Below are 16,941 nucleotides of genomic sequence, written 5' to 3'. Positions count from 1 at the left end.
CTGAGCAGCATTCTGTGGACAGAGTATTTACCAGAGCATCCCAGAGCACTGACTAGTTTAAGAAAACCTTAAGCAATGTTCAAGAAAAGAAACAAGCAGAAAAGTTATCCAGCTAAAGTAAGTTGGATAACTTGTCACAGATATTCAATGGAACAAGTCCCCTGCTGAATATACTCACCTAAAGTTATGCAGGTAACATTACCCAGATAACTTTCGAACCTAACAGCTATGTTTGAATATAACCAGTTACATTTAAAGTTGTCTGTGTACATATACCCCAATAATTTACTTTAACCTTACCTGTTAATTTCCTTTCCTTGAATCCTGCTACACCAGTCCAGACATGGCTTTATGCCACCCTGCCAGCAGATGGAGACAGAACACGACTTGTCTGGTGTTATCACTGGTGGTAATGCAGCACAGTGAGTTGCTAGTAAACTGTTAAAGCAAAGGAGAAATTAGACTTTCCCATTATGGACTAACTCCATAACATTCCATATAACAGGAAAGAAGCTCAAAAAAGCTACCCCCGTCCAAAAACCCACAGGGATTGAACACACACCACAAATGAGAACAAAATACAGATCCAGACGGGTCTTGAGCTCTCCAAGAGACGTAACATTAATGATCTTTTTCTGACTCACAAACTGCACAAACTGCAGACCAATCTGAGGCGGGTTATGGACTAGTGTAGCTGAATTCAAGGAAAGGAAATTAACAGGTAAGACTGTTTCTTCTTCCTTATTATCCTGCTACACCATTCCAATATGTAGGAGTACCAAAGTACTAATTGGTTAACACAGGTGGAAAGAAAACAGGGCTGCCTTCAGAGTGCTTGTTCCAAAAACCGCATCTTAGACCATGTCTACTCTGTAATATTTATTTTCATTTTATTTAACAGCATTTACGAATCAAAAGCAAAGATGACCAAGTGCTGCCTTATAAATATCTTCTGGAGTCACTGCTGTCTTCTCTGCCCACGAGGAAGCCTGCACTCTTATTGAGTGAGCATAGAGACCATCTAGCACTTGCCTGCCCTTCAGCAAGTAAGTTAAAAATATTGTTTCTCCTTGATCCTGCAAGCCAATGAAGATTTGGTTGGGCTTCTCCTTACCAGTGCCAGTGAACACAAACAGTCTGTGACTTGCTAAAAGGATTAGTCACCTTCAGATATTTAAAGATAGCTCAAACATCCAAAAGTAGAGACTTATCCCTACCAAGACATTCTTCTTTCAAAAACTATACAAAAGATAGTCTGGTTCAAATGAAATTGCAAGACTGCTTTTGTCAAAAAGGACAGAACTATGTGAAGAGAGCTAACCCTTTCCAAAAACACCAGATAAAATTCTCTGCAAGATATAGCCTGCAGTTCAAAAATATGCCTGGAAGAATATATGGCCACTAAATATATTGTCTTTTGAGGATAGATCCTTCAGAAAAGCCTACCTTAATGCCTTAAAAGGAGAATTTACTAGGACCCTGAGGGACAGGTTATGATCCAACTGGAGAACAATGGCTTGGAGAACAAATTCTCTTAACTCCACACAAGGAATGTACCACTTCTGGAGAGGCCATTAAGACCCCCCCCTAAATCTGACTTCTAAAAACACAATATGGCCTCCATTTGAACTTTGAGGAAATCAAGGGCTAGCCATCTGTGCAGGAACAGAATAGTTGGGACAACGGCCCACAAGGCAAAATAGAATGCTTTGCAAATTCAATCAAAATGTTGCTAGACAAACAGAACAAGGAAATTTAATTCTTAGGTGCCTTCAGCAGAATCTAAGTCACTGCTGTTGGATTCCCCTTCCTGTGTAAGACTTCAAGAACCAGGCCAGAAGAGACAATGGTGCTAAATCCTCCATCACTACTAGCGCTTGACTAAGGCCATAATCAAATACACTTAACATCAGATCTGCATACCAAAGTCTCCTTGGCCAGACTGGAGCCATAAGGATCAAAGACCTGTAATTCTCTATCCACATAATTCTGCCTACGAGTGGCCAGGATGGAAACAAAGAAGCTTGTCCTCCTGCCAGGGTTGAATTAGGGCATCAATCCCTCTGGAACACCATTCTTTCCTGCAAGTGAAGAATTTGTCTGCCTTTATATTCTTGTGCGTTGTCTTGCTATCCATGTGAAGATTACCCCATTGGTCTGCTATCAGCTGAAAAGCCTCCTGGCTGAACTTCCACTCTCCAGTATCCAACATGATTTTGAGGCAGCCTGCCTGAACATTTTCTATTCCTGTGATGTGAGCCACTGAAAGTTGCAGATGATTCTGTTCTGCCGAATCAACAAGGAAATGTTTCCCCTGAGCCATCATCATGCTCCAAGTATCTCCTTGTCTATTCACATACACGACAGAGCAGACCCAGATTGCCCTTCCTTTCAACCATCTGTTTATCAACAAAGTTGTTTCCTCCCTTGGACAGCCCGAGCCACTTGGTCCCAACTATGGGTTCCCCCAGCCCACCAAGCTCGCATCTGACTTGACCACTATCCAACTGGGAAACTCCAGTACATTTCCTTGGATAGACTGACACTGGCTACCACAGCAGGCTCTTCTGGAAAAGGTAAGAGGTGCAAACTGGCAATCCTGTGATTGAGACTATCAAGAGAGACAATGGGTTACTTATGATCTCTCACCCAAGGGTCCATCTACAATGAACCCCAGAAGCTGTAGGTAGTCCCACACCTTGAGAGCCCTTTTTAACTAAAAGCTTTGTTATCCTCTTCTGCATCTAGAAAACTCTGCCAACCTTATTGTTGAAGCAAGTGGAAAGGAGAAAGCAAATGTTGCTTACCTGATGTAACAGGTGTTCTCACAGGACAGCAGGATGTTAGTCCTCACAAATGGGTGACATCGAGGATGGAGCCCACCACGGAAAACTTCTGTCAAAGTTTAAACAGAACTTTGATTGGCCCCTACTGGGCATGCCCAGCAAGGCACTGACCCTGCAGCCAGCAGGGGTCTCCCTTCAGTCTGATTTTCAAAGCTACAGGCAGTGCCTAGAAAGTAAGAATAAAACGAACCCAACACCGCGGGGAGGCGGGCGGGTTTCGTGAGGACTAACATCCTGCTGTCCTGTGAGAACACCTGTTACATCAGGTAAGCAACATTTGCTTTCTCACAGGACAAGCAGGATGGTTGTCCTCACAAATGGGTGAGTACCGAGCTGAGGATGTCCCGACTTGCACCAAATGTACCCAACGGTGTGCAGCAGGCACAATAAGTGAGGAGAAATTTGGGAAAGGGCATCCGCACCCAACCGGGTAGGTGGAAGGGTGTTGGTACATCAGGTTGGAAAAAGGTTACGCAAGACAGACTGGCCGAAGATGGAGTCCTGTCTTCCAGCCTTGTCCAAACAATAATGGGCTGCAAAGGTATGGAGAGAACTCCAGGTTGCAGCTTTGCAGATGTCAGGAAGCGGCACCGATCGAAGGTGTGCCACTGACGTCGCCATGGCCCTCACAGAGTGTGCTTTAACACGGTCTTGAAAAGGAATGCCAGCTTGCTCATAGCAAAAAGAAATGCAGTCCGCCAACCAGGAAGAAAGAGCCTGCTTACCCACAGGTTGTCCCAACTTATTAGGATGGAAAGAGACGAATAATTGAGTGCTCTTCCTATGGGAAACTGTACGGTCTAGGTAAAAAGCTAGAGCTCGTTTACAGTCCAGGGTATGCAGGGTCTGCTCTCCAGAGTTGGAGTGGGGCCTGGGAAAAAAGATAGGTAGTATGATGGATTGATTGATATGAAACTCAGAAACTACCTTAGGTAAAAATTTAGGGTGAGTGCGGAGTACCGCGCGGTCCTGCAGGAGCTTAGTGTAAGGCGGATAGGTAACTAGGGCCTGTAATTCACTAACCCTGCGAGCTGAAGTAATAGCCAAAAGGAATAACACTTTCCAAGTGAGATATTTAACGTCACAGGAGTGCAGAGGTTCGAAAGGAGGTTTCATAAGACGACCAAGAACCAGGTTAAGGTCCCAGGATGGGGCCGGAGGACGCAAGGGCGGCTTTAGATGGAGCAAGCCTTTAAGAAAGCGTGTTACTAGGGGTTGTACTGAAATAGGATTACCCCCAATACCCTTATGGAAGGCGGCTACCGCACTGACATGCATTCTGATAGAAGAGGTTTTAAGACCTGATTCAGAGAGATGCCATAAATAGTCCAAGAATTTGGAGATTGGACAGGAAAGGGGATCAAGGGACTGAGAAGTGCACCATGATGTGTACCTTTTCCATTTGTATGAGTAAGACTTTCTTGTGGAAGGCGTTCGTGAAGCTATCAGGACCCGAGAAACGGAATCTGAAAGGTTGAAAGGCTGAAGGACTAACCTTTCAACATCCATGCCGTCAGGGACAAGACTTGGAGGTTGGGATGGAGGAGGCATCCGTCGTTTTGAGTGAGCAGATGCGGGTCCTTTCCCAGAGGAATGTGCCTGCGGATGGAGAGATCCTGGAGTATTGGAAACCATACTTGGCGTGGCCAGTAAGGTGCTATCAGGATCATGGTTCCTCCGTCCTGGCGTAGCTTCACGAGAGTCTTTGACACAAGAGGGAGTGGAGGGAATGCATAGAGCAGACCGGTTGTCCACTTGAGGGAGAATGCATCCCTCGGCCGAGAGTGCTGGCTCCGAATGAGAGAGCAGTAATCGTCCACTTTGTGGTTCTGAGGGGACGCAAAGAGGTCTATGCGGGGAGAACCCCACTTGAGAAACAGAGAGGTCGCTACCAGAGGATCGAGTGACCACTCGTGTGGTTGGAAGACACGGCTCAGCTGGTCTGCCAATACATTGTCTACTCCCGGCAGGTAAGTGGCCCTGAGGTACATGGAGTGGGAGAGGGCTTCCGCCCAGATCTGCGCAGCTTCCTGACACAGAAGGAAGGAGCCTGTGCCTCCCTACTTGTTTATGTACCACATGGCCACTTGGTTGTCCGTCTGGATTAAGATTATCTGATGAAAGAGATGATCTTTGAAAGTGCGGAGCGCATAGCGGATTGCTCGAAGTTCCAGGAAATTGATCTGGTGTTCGGCTTCCTCTTTGGACCATAACCCTTGGGTTTGAAAGTCGTCCACATGGGCTCCCCAACCGATGTGAGAAGCGTTGATGGTTAGGATTACTTGCGGATCCGGTGGAAGAAAGGGTAAGCCCTGAAGGAGGTTGACCTGAGTCGTCCACCAGGTTAAGGATAGGCGCAGGGCTTGTGTGACTGTGACTATGGAGGACAGAGGCTGAAAAGCTTGAATCCATTGGTGTCGTAGAGTCCATTGTGTTACTCTCATGGCTAGTCGGGTCATGGGAGTGACTTGAACCGAGGATGCCATGTGCCCTAGGAGAATGAGGAACTGGCGAGCCGTGGCAGTGTTCTGAGACTGGAGCTGGCGAGCCAGGGACATTAGGGTGTGGACCCTCTGAAGAGGAAGGTAAGCCTTTGCCTGTAAGGTGTCCAAGTCTGCCCCAATGAAGGATAAGGTTTGAGACGGGACTAAGCAAGATTTCTCGTAATTGACAAGAAACCCTAAGGAAAGGAGTGTTTGAATTGTCAATTTTAGGGAGGATTGAGCTATCTGTTGGGTGGAGGCCCTGATTAGCCAATCGTCCAGGTAGGGGTAGACGTGGACACCTTCCTTCCTTAGGAATGCTGCTACCACTACGAGACATTTGGTAAAGACTCGTGAGGCAGAAGCCAGACCGAAAGGTAGGACACGGTATTGATAATGGTCGTGGCCTACTAGAAACCGCAGATATTTGCGATGGGATTGTGTGATCGCAATGTGGGTATAAGCGTCCTTGAGGTCGAGAGAGCACAGCCAATCCCCTCTTTGTAGCAGAGGGAGCAGCGCGCCTAGGGTTACCATTTTGAACTTCTCTTTTTGAAGGTATTTGTTGAGGGCTCGAAGGTCCAAAATGGGACGTAGTCCCCCTGATTTCTTTGGTATTAGGAAGTATCTGGAATAGAATCCCTTGCCTCGTTGAGAGGGAGGAACGGGTTCTATAGCATTTGATTGCAGAAGAAGGGATACTTCCTGTTGTAATTGAGCCAAATGGGTGGATAGACTCCACGCTTGAAGAGGCGGGGAGTCTGCCGGAAGAGTTTTGAAGTTGAGGTGGTAACCCTGTGCGATAATTGTTAGCACCCACTGATCTGAGGTGATCTGCAACCAAGGTTGTAGAAAATGGTACAGTCGACCTCCTACAGGGATGTCCGGAAGAGGGGTTTGGCATGTGTTCCCTACAGGGGAGTCAAAGGCCAGCCGCAGGCCCAGGAGGAGGGGCTACAGTAGGCCTTTGTTTCCTAGGCTGACGCGGCTGAGGCCTAGTAGAGGATCGAGCTGGACGAGGCCTGGCCGATGGACGGTAATAACGGCGTGGTCGAAAGAATGACTTCTTAGAGTCTTTCTTTTGCGGTTGCTTGGAGGTCAGCTCAGGTGGGACAGATGAGAGTTGTTTCAACGTCTCATGGTGGTCTTTTAACTCCGCCACAATCTGCTGAATTTGCTCTCCAAACAAATTATCGCCTAAGCAGGGTAAATCAGCAAGACGATCCTGAACCTCTGGGCGAAGGTTGGATGATTTTAACCAAGCCCAACGTCTGGCTGAGATGGCTGTGGCTGAAACTTTTGTGGAAGCATCGAATATGTCGTAGGCAGTCCTAATCTCGTGCTTCCCTGCCTCAAATCCCTTGTGAAGAAGGGCTTGAAGCTGCGGTTGGTATTGGTCTGGCAACGTGTCAGCATAGTCTTGCATCTGCTTAAGGATGGCTCTGTTGTACTGAGTCATGTAAAGTTGATATGAAGCTATGCGTGAAATCAACATAGCTCCATGATAGACTTTCCGTCCAACACTATCTAGGAACTTGTTGTCCCTGGTAGGTGGGGTAGAAGAGTGTGGCTTAAGACGCTTGGCCTTCTTCTGCGCGGACTCAACCACAACAGAGCGATGATCCAGTTGAGGTTTTTGGAAACCTGGTGCTGACTGGACAAGGTAGGTGGAGTCAGCTTTTTTGTTAACTGGGGACACTGATGAAGGAGATTCCCAGTTTTTCTTGAGCAGATCCAAAAACACCTGGTGTATAGGGATGGAAGCGATGATTTTTGGAGCATCCAGAAATTGAAGGAGTTCCATCATCTGGTGTCTGTCATCAGCTTCAGATTGTAGTTGAAAAGGTACAACTTCTGACATATCTTTCACAAAATTAATGAAAGATAGATCCTCAGGAGGAGATCTTTTTCTACTCTCTGTAGGAGATGGTGGCGAAGGCAAATCTGTGTCAGAAGATGTATCATCATCATCACCCCAGGTATCGTAGGGATCAAGTGGGGCTTGTAGCCCTGATGGACCTGGCTGAGGCTCTGAAGGCATCGATGGAAACCGAGGTGGAATCGGTGCCGTAGGTGGAACCAGAAATGGCATCGATGGCTTCGGTGCTGCCGATGGAATCGGTGCCTGGCGTGGAATGGATGGAACCGAAGGATATATCGGTGGAGATATACCAGAAGGCACCGATGGAACCACCCCGGAAGGGGGAATCCGGAACGGTGTTTCTCCTGCCGATGAAAATCCAGTCGGAGACGGTGGTGTTGTCGATGGTACTGGAATCACCGATGGAAGGGCCGTCATGAGCGCCTCCATGCGGCTCAGTAGCGGTGCTAGCGCTTGTATCAACGGCTCGGTGGTCGGTTCCCTCCTCGGTGGCGAAGCCGGTGCCGGTGTCGGTGGCGGCACTGGTGCCGGTGTCGGCACTGGTACCGGTGCCGGAGACGGTGCCGATGGAGGTTGCAAATTCTTCATCGCTTTCTCGATGGCCTCCTGGACCAGCCGGTCCAGTTCTGCCCGGAGACCAGGGGTAACCATACCCGGCTCGACGGGAGAGGGAGGCTGAGGCAGGGCCGGAGGGACCACCGTAACCGGTGGGATCACGGCCCCCGCACCCCGGGAGGGTGAGGGTTTCCTCGATGCCGGCGAACGAGACGTGGAGGGTGTCCGGTCTGTTCGCGGCTTCTTTGTCGGTGGCTCGGCTTGAGCAGAGGTCGATGGCTGTGGATCCTCGACAGGCCGAGACTTGTGCCGTCGATGGCGGTGCTTTTCCTTCCGATCCCCTCGCCCATCCGGGGAAGGGACGGGAGTCGACGGCCGAGAAGCGATCGATGGCGGACGGTCACCGGAGGGTTGACGATGATGGTACAACTTCGACGGTGCCGGTTCCGATGACGTCAATGCTATCGATGGCGTTGGGGTGGGTGCATGGAAGAGGAGCCCCATCTTCTCCATCCTGGCTTTGCGACCCTTGGGTGTCATTAAGGCACATTTGGTGCAAGTCAGGACATCATGCTCACTACCCAAACACATTACACAAACCCTGTGGGGGTCTGTGATGGACATAGTCCGGGTACAATCCGGACAACGGCGGAACCCCGTTGCCATGGCCTGAAGCCAAAATTGAGGCTGGGGATCGGTAAGTGCCAACAGGCCTCAAGGGCCAAAATCGACGGTAGTCGATGGAAAAAGGCAAAAAACTTACCGGGTTCCGTAAGATGACTAAAAATTTGTCGAAGGGAGACCCCTGAGGGGCAAATTTTCTTAGGAAATTAATTTCCAAATTCCTGTCAGGAACGTGGTTAGAGAGCTCCTTTCACCGCGTGGCAACTGCTGCGCGGAAAAAAGAAGACTGAAGGGAGACCCCTGCTGGCTGCAGGGTCAGTGCCTTGCTGGGCATGCCCAGTAGGGGCCAATCAAAGTTCTGTTTAAACTTTGACAGAAGTTTTCCGTGGTGGGCTCCATCCTCGATGTCACCCATTTGTGAGGACAACCATCCTGCTTGTCCTGTGAGAAAGATTGTTCTCTTCATTACTGGTCACCCAACTAGGCCTTCCAAATATATGGCAAAACTAGGGGTTTTTACATGCTATGTGATTTGTTCTGCCTGTGACACTTTTCCCCCAGCGCTAGTTTCTTCTGTGCTGGCCTGCAGGTGGTGTTTGATCGCTGCACTGTAGTTAAAGCAGAGGCTTTGGATGCTGCTTTGATTCAGCAGAAGCTTCAACTGCATACACATCCCAGCATCTCTGAGAACATGTAAGATTGGAACACCTTGCAGTGCCATGGGCCAAAAATCCATTACTAGTCAGAAGGTCATTGGTGAAAAGGCTTAGTATTTTGTGCCTTGATTGGCCCCGCATACAGAGAACCAGCCCTGAAGGTTCTGGAACTCTAGTCTTGGCTAGGAGTACAGAAGGAGAAGATCTCTGTGATGAGGCCCTGTTTAGCTCCTGTGGACAGCCTGTTTTCCTGACCTCCCCAGACACTAAAGTAATGTAAAGTATTTAGTTACCTTTTACCGTTTAATCCTTATTTTACCTGCTCTGTTTGCAAATTTAATGTTTTTCCATACAGTTGTTTTTTTTTAATTAATCAACTGTTAGTTCTGTCTGTCTTGGACTCACTATCCCAGTACTGTGCAAATTTGGTCTGCGGGTGTTCTTCTATGACTGACCTCAGGGTCTCCTTTTGGCAACCCGGAACTTTCAAAGCTGCATTCACTCTAAATCCAGTATCGGGCGAAAAGGGCCTTCCTTCTTTGGTAAAATGAAGTAAATTGAATACCTTCCTGTGCCTTGTTCTTCACGGGGGAACTGGGATTAGAGCCCCTAGTCTCTTCAACCGGTCTAGCGTTTCCTGAACCGCTAGCTGCTTGTCGAGGGAACCGCAGGGGGAAACTAGGAATAAATCTCGAATGTGATGAGCAAATTCTAAAGCATAGCTGTTTCTTACTACACTGAGAACCCACTGGACTGTGGTAATTTTGGTCCACTCCCTGTAAAACAGCACCAAGCGACCTCCTACGGCTAGGTACAAAGGAGTGGAACAACCTCACTTCACTGCGAGGACTTAGCCCCAGCTATGCATCCCCCTGTAGTGTCTCGGAAAGGTCTTCAGCCTCCTTGAAAGGACTGACCCTGGGAGAGAACTGCTTCTGAGACCCTGAAGCACCTCTTGCTAGGCGAGACTTAAGGACATAAGAGCATGCCATACTGGGTCTGACCAAGGGTCCATCAAGCCCTGCATCCTGTTTCCAACAGCGGCCAATCCAGGCCATAAGAACCTGGCAAGTACCCAAACACTAAGTCTATTCCATGCTACTGTTGCTAGTAATAGCAGTGGCTATTTTCTAAGTCAACTTAATTAATAGCAGGTAATGGACTTCTCCTCCAAGAACTTATCCAATCCTTTTTTAAATACAGCTACACCAACTGCACTAACCACATCCTCTGGCAACAAATTTCAGAGTTTAACTGTGCGTTGAGTGAAAAAGAACTTTCTCCAATTAGTTTTAAATGTGCCACATGCTAACTTCATGGAGTGCCCCCTAGTCTTTCTACTATCCGAAAGAGTAAATAACTTTCACATTAACCCGTTCTAGACCTCTCATGATTTTAAACACCTTTATCATATCCCCCCTTCAGCCGTCTCTTCTCCAAGCTGAACAGTCCTAACCTCTTTAGTCTTTCCTCATAGGGGAGCTGTTCCATTCCCTTTATCATTTTGGTCGCCCTTCTCTGTACCATCTCCATCGCAACTATATCTTTTTTGAGATGCGGTGACCAGAATTGTACACAGTATTCAAGGTGCGGTCTCACCATGGAGCGATACAGAGGCATTGTGACATTTTCTGTTTTATTCACCATTCCCTTTCTAATAATTCCCAACATTCTGTTTGCTTTCTTGACTGCCGCAGCACACTGAACCGATGATTTCAATGTGTTATCCACTATGACGCCCAGATCTCTTTCTTGGGTGGTAGCTCCTAACATGGAATCCATTTTGTAACTATAGCATAGGTTATTTTTCCCTATATGCATCACCTTGCACTTTTCCACATTAAATTTCATCTGCCATTTGGATACCCAATTTTCCAGTCTCAGATGGTCTTCCTGCAATTTATCACAATCTGCTTGTGATTTAACTTCCCTGAACAATTTTGTATCATCTGCAAATTTGATTACCTCACTCGTATTTCTTTCCAGATCATTTATAAATATATTGAAAAGTACGGGTCCCAATACAGATCCCTGAGGCACTCCACTGCCTACTCCCTTCCACTGAGAAATTGTCCATTTAATCCTACTCTGTTTCCTGTCTTTTAGCCAATTTGTAATCCATGAAAGGACATCGCCACCTATCCCATGACTCTCTTCTTTTCCTAGAAGCCTCTCATGAGGAACTTTGTCAAACACCTTCTGAAAATCCAAATATACCACATCTACCAGTTCACCTTTATCCACGTTTATTAACTCCTTCAAAAAAAGTGAAGCAGATTTGTGAGGCCAGACTTCAGTTTGTCAATCAGGCCTACCACATCTTCTAGGTTCACCGTGATTTGGTTCAGTCCATCTGAATCATTACCCATGAAAATCTTCTCCGATACATCTTCTCCCTCCAACATCCTCTTCAGTAAACAATGAAGCAAAAAAATCATTTAATCTTTCCGCGATGGCCTTATCTTCTCTAATGGCCCCTTTAACCCCTCGATCATCTAACGGTCCAACTGATTCCCTCACAGGCTTTCTGCTTCAGATATATTTTAAAAAGGTTTTACTGTGAGTTTTTGCCTCTACGGCCAACTTCTTTTCAAATTCTCTCTTAGCCTGTTCTTATCAATGTCTTACATTTAACTTGCCAACGCTTATGCATTATCCTATTTTCTTCTGTTGGATCCTTCTTCCAATTTCTGAATGAAGATCTTTAGGCTAAAATAGCTTCTTTCACCTCCCCTTTTAACCATGCCGGTGATAGTTTTGCCTTCTTTTCACCTTTCTTAATGTGTGGAATACCTCCTATTACTTTGAAAACAGGACAGAGCCTGAAAGAATCTTCTGCCCTTAGGCTTATACTTCTGGCAACCTGTGCACCTTGGTTTCCCCCAGGTGCAGAGACCCCAACTGAGACTTGGACCACACATCTGCCAACCAGCTACGCAACCATAAACTCCTGGCTGAAACACAGACATCACGATCCTAGAAGATGTTCTAACCAGGTCATACAAGAGCATCCGCTCCGTATGGCACTGCAGCCTCCAAGCACTCAGCCTTCTGAGCCTCCTCACCTGACTGTGGCTGAATGTCTTGTAGCAGCTATATCCAGTGCAGACAAGCACGCTGCATAAACTAGTACAATGGCCACTCGTAAGCTCAGGGCTGACACCTCAAAAATCCTTTTGAGCTGAACCTCCAATTTCTGATCTTGGACATCCCTCAAAGCAACGGACTCCGCAACCAGAATAATAGTAATCTTAGTGACTGCAGACAGAGAAGCATAGACTTTATGAAGCACCAGAAGCTCAGTCGTCTGCTCAGACAAAGGATAAAGTTTCCCCATAAGCCTCCCAAATCTCAAGCTGGCTTCAGGAGTTTCCCCACTCTCAGTCCACCAACGTTTTTCATGGACTTGTGGTATGGGATAGTTTTTTTCTGGACCTTAAGCTCATCCAGGACTGGCTCAGCTCCCTCCAAATCAGAGTCCTCCTGAGGAACCTTGAGCCTGAACTTCTGCAGAACCTGAGGAATCAAGGGCCACAGTCCCTTCTTTCAAAAAAGACAGACCACTCTGGAGTCATTCTCCTTTGGTAACCAGGATCTCCTCTGGATCCCCTACATTTATTTTGTTTTTATATACTGTTGTTCGATCTGGCATATCAGAACGGTTTACAGTGTAACACAGTTCACCTTTATCCACATATTTATTACTTACTTTACATTGTAACTTCGTATCATTTTTAACATTTTAACATGGAGTAACTGGTAACATATTACTAACAATTTCACCAACATAAGTAACGTTTAATGACATAACTAACTTTTTAATTCTGTGTTATTAGTAACATTTAACAAAGTAACTTAATATTCTGACTTGGTGCTGTTGGTAATGTTTTACATTCTAATATTTTACCTTCTGGCATTTTAACTTGGTGTTGTTAATGGCATATTACATTGAGACTTCAGGTCTTTTGATGTAGGAACTTGGTGTTATTTGTAGTATTGTAAATTAGGAGGACTTAAGAGGGAATAAGAGAGGGGTCAAACAGTGGTATAACAATGTGACATTTACATGGTAACAGAATATAATGGTATACTAAAGTAACGCAGAGTACAATAGGATGGTCAGCTGTAATATAAAAGTGTAACATTTGACAGCAGTAATTTAATGGGGTAGCATTTGTCAAGTGACCTAAAATATAAGAAATTAGATGTGCAATGCAGGATAGAATAGAGAGGCTTACTGTTGGTGGGGATGGGCCTTAGGTCACTGTCGGAAATGCTTTTTTAAAGAGCCATGTTTTGGTATTTTTTTTGGAAGGATTGGTTTATGGGATCCAGTCTGAGTTGAGGTGGTAAGCTGTTCCAGAGTGAAGGTCCTGCTATCGATAGGGAGCGTTCCCTTGTTGTGGTCAGGTGTGCTGTTTTTGGTGAGGGTATTGTAACGAGACCAGTGTTGGTGGAGCGTAGTTTTCTTTGAGTGGTGTGAAAATATAGGGTGGAGTTAAGCCAATTGAATTTCTCATTGTGAAGAGCTTTGTGGATTAGGGTTAAGACTTTATATTGTGTTCTGTGGTGAATGGGTAGGCAGTGTAGATTTTTGAGTATTGGTGTGATATGATCGGCTCTTTTGGTGTTTGCAAGTGATCTTGCTGCTGCGTTCTGGAGTAACTGTAGTGGCTTGAGGGAGGTGGAAGGGAGGCCCAGGAGGAGGGCATTACAGTAATCGAGTTTGGAGAATAGGAGTGCTTGGAGGACTGTACGATACTTGTGGGTGTGAAGTGGTTTAACTTTTTTTAGGTTCTGAAGTTTGTAGAATCCGTCTTTAATTATTGAGTTGATATGTTTTTTTCATGTTAAGTTCATCATCTATGGTGACGCCAAGGTCTTTGACAGTGGAAACTATTTTCTCATTCATCAGGTGTGTAGCGTGGTTGTGTCTGAGTGTTGTGATGGCTTTGTTGGTTATGATTAATATTTCAGTTTTCTTTAGTTTAGATGGAGAGACATTTGACAGAGAAGATGTGTTATTTTCTGAAGGTGGGAGTCCCAAATTTTTAGGGTGTTTTCAATATTTTCTTTCATGGGGAGCAATATTTGAACGTCTTCTGCATATATGAAGAAGGTTAGGTTTAATTTGGATAGGAGAGCACATAAGGGAAGGAAGTAAATGTTGAAGAGGGTGGACGAGAGGGATGAGCCTTGAGGAACACCGTGTGTGAGGGGAATTTGTTTGGATTCAGATGCATTTAGTCTGACTTTGTAGGATCGGTCCGATAAGTATGATGCAATACCACACTAAAATGGTTTGAAAAGCCCAATTTCTTTTAGTCTGATTAGTAGTATTTCATGGTCGACTGTCTCGAAGGCAGTAGATATATCAAGTAGGATCAGGAGGGAGGAATGTCCATTGTCAATTCCTCTGAGGGTGTGGTCGGTGAGGGTGAGGAGTGATGTTTCGGTACTGAAGTGTTTTCTGAAGCTGTGTTGGGAGGGTGATAGTATGTTCAGATTTTCCAGATGATCAGTGAGTTGATGGTTGTCAAGTTTTTCCAGGATCTTGGCTATGAAGGGAAGGTTGGAGATGGGTCTGTAGTTTGCTGGGTCTGCTTTGTCGAGATGAGATTTTTTGAGGGTTGCCTTGACTACTGCACATTTGAGACTGTCTGGGAAGGTGCCTTGTTCGAGTGATATGTTAATTATGTCTGCTATAGGTCTGGCTATAGTGTTGGAGATTTGCTTTAGGAGTTTTATTGGAATGGGGTTGAGAGGGTGTGCAGTGGGGTTCAGCTTTTGGATGACTGATTCAACTTCGTTCGAGGCAACTGATTCGAACTGGGACCAGGTTGTTGTGGTTAAGTTTGTTGGTCTGGGTGTGTGCTTGCAGATGATTATTTTGGAGTTCTTGTCGTTGATCCATGCTGCCCGCATCTGGATCAACCGCTACATCTAGGGCAGTATCTGAATCCTCAGACTCATCAACTGGGTCTCCCGACGTGGAAACAAGGCTCAACACACACTGGACGGGAGAAAGTTGCTTCCTTTTTGCCTGCCCCGGCTTGAGACCTGAAACCAGACCCTCCCGCAAGTTGGGTCTCTCCCCAAATCAGGCTCTGCAGCAAACTACGTTGCTAAATAGGCCTCATGCAATAAAAGAGCAAAGTCCATGGAGAAAGGCCTTGAGGAGCTAGATACAGGCTGAGGAGGACTCAGGAGTTGGCCTAACAGGGAAATCTTCACTTCCGAGCTCCCATGGTCATCCCCAGAGCCCGAACACATCAGGGATAATCTTCTTAGGGGAATCCTCCTCTCCCCATCAGTGTGGCACAAAAGCTGCCCGTGTACTCAAAATGGCCGCCATTCCCGTGGCGATGGGGAGAAAAACCCCCAGCCCGGTACGAACCCCAATGCAACTGAAGAGCAAGAACAGGAGCCTGTTTCTCCTTTGCTGTGGTGGCAGGGCCCTCCGAAGACCCCCCCACCGCCTGACAAACAGCCAGCACACAATCTGACCTGATTGAGCTGCGGCAGACCGAGCCGCGCACCATGCTACACACGGGGGATCCTTTTCCCAACAGCCGCTCACCTTGCACGCTCTGCTGCTGTGTAAAAAATACCTCTGCTGCCCCAATCAGGAAGGCAGGAAACTTTTTTTTTTTTTAAATAACTTTATCACCAAAAACAAAAGGAGGCTGGAACACAGAGTTTCAAGTGGGAACAGGCTGCCAAACTGCTTTATAGTACTTCAAGTCGCCTTAGCAGCTTTGTGAAAGGGAGGGATCTAGACCATAGATTTACACCCCACGGATCTAAGGATCGAGCATACTAAAGGGTCACTAACCCCCCTGCTCATCTGCCTCATCCAAGGGGGATAGTCCCATCAGGACCTAGCAACCCCCTGGGAGGAAGGCTCTTTCTCCTATTATCTATTTTTTTGACTGCAGAAATGAAGTTTGCACCAAATGCCATCTGCTAGAGACAGCAAATGTTGCTTACCTGTAACAGGTGTTCTCACAGGACAGCAGGATGTTAGTCCTCACATATGGGTGACATCATCAGGATGGAGCCCAATCACGGAAAACTTCTGTCAAAGTTTCCAGAACTTTGACTGGCCCCTACTAGGCATGCCCAGCATGGCACTAACCCTGCAGCCAGCATGGGTCCCCCTTCAGTCTTATTTGAAAGCTACAGGCAGTGCTGAAAAATAAAACAACAAAACGTTACGAACCCAACACTGCAGGGCGGGTTTCATGAGGACTAACATCCTGTTGTCCTGTGAGAACATCTGTTACAGGTAAGCAACATTTGCTTTCTCACAGGACAAGCAGGATGGTAGTCCTCACATATGGGTGAGTACCGAGCTGAGGATATCCGAATATGCACCAAATGTACCCAACGGCGTGCAACAGGCACAACAACTGGGGCGGAATTTGGTAGAGGGCATCCTGAACCCCACCGGGCAGGCGGAAGGGTGTAGGTACGTCACGTTGGAAATAGGTTACACAGGACAGACTGGCCGAAGATGGAATCTTGTCTTCCGGCTTTGTCCAAGCAATAGTGGGCTGCGAAAGTGTGGAGAGAACTCCAGGAGGCAGCACCGATCGAAGGTGTGCTACTGAAGTCACAGAGTGTGCTTTGACATGGTCTTGAAAAGGAATGCCTGCTTGCTGATAGCAAAGAGATATGCAGTCCGCCAACCAGGAGGAGAGAGTCTGCTTACCCACAGGTTGCCCTAATTTATTGAGATGGAAAGAGACGAATAACTGAGTACTCTTCCTGTGGGCAACTGTACGGTCTAGGTAGAACGCTAGAGCCCATTTACAGTCAAGGGTATGCAGAGCCCATTCCCCTGGATTGGAATGGGGCCTGGGAAAAAAGGTAGGTAGTATGATGGATTGATT

At 46.6% G+C, this 16,941-nt stretch overlaps 1 protein-coding gene across 4 annotated transcripts in view; it reads right to left on the bottom strand.

Annotated features, from left to right (window-relative positions):
* Positions 1-16,941, bottom strand: part of KDM3A (lysine demethylase 3A) — a 546,931-nt gene that overhangs the window by 34,721 nt on the left and 495,269 nt on the right. The gene's annotated exons all lie outside the window — the stretch shown is intronic.

This window comes from Rhinatrema bivittatum, chromosome 1 (assembly GCF_901001135.1).
Source record: "Rhinatrema bivittatum chromosome 1, aRhiBiv1.1, whole genome shotgun sequence".
NCBI lineage: Eukaryota > Metazoa > Chordata > Amphibia > Gymnophiona > Rhinatrematidae > Rhinatrema > Rhinatrema bivittatum.
The sequence above is the reverse complement of the archived record's forward strand: the minus strand, read 5'-3'. Positions and strand labels throughout refer to the sequence as shown.